Raw genomic sequence first — 283 nt, forward strand, 5'->3', positions numbered from 1 at the left:
GAAGAGAAAGAGAGGCGAGGAGGAGGAGTGAGTGAGAGCAAATTCATATCCCAAAACAAGTTCCCCCACTCAGCCAATGCTCATACAAATCACCTTTGATCCTGTTTGAAAGGGTATTGGTACATCAGCTTTGATATATTATTGAAGGAAAACCTTTGGAGAAAAGAGACACAAAACACACCATTTGTAGATTGCATTAGTTTGCACTGAACTGGAGGTTAAATGGCGTGGGAAAAATAGTGTTTGCAGAAGATGTTATCACCAGAGATTTTCAGTTGTGTCG

The 283-nt window shown here is 40.6% G+C and overlaps 1 protein-coding gene across 1 annotated transcript in view; it reads left to right on the forward strand.

The window, feature by feature from the left end:
• The window catches only part of LOC119582375 (amino acid transporter AVT1D-like), a 47,677-nt gene that overhangs the window by 32,934 nt on the left and 14,460 nt on the right, over positions 1-283 (forward strand). The window lies entirely within an intron of this gene.

This window comes from Penaeus monodon, chromosome 15 (genome assembly GCF_015228065.2).
Source record: "Penaeus monodon isolate SGIC_2016 chromosome 15, NSTDA_Pmon_1, whole genome shotgun sequence".
Taxonomy (NCBI): domain Eukaryota; kingdom Metazoa; phylum Arthropoda; class Malacostraca; order Decapoda; family Penaeidae; genus Penaeus; species Penaeus monodon.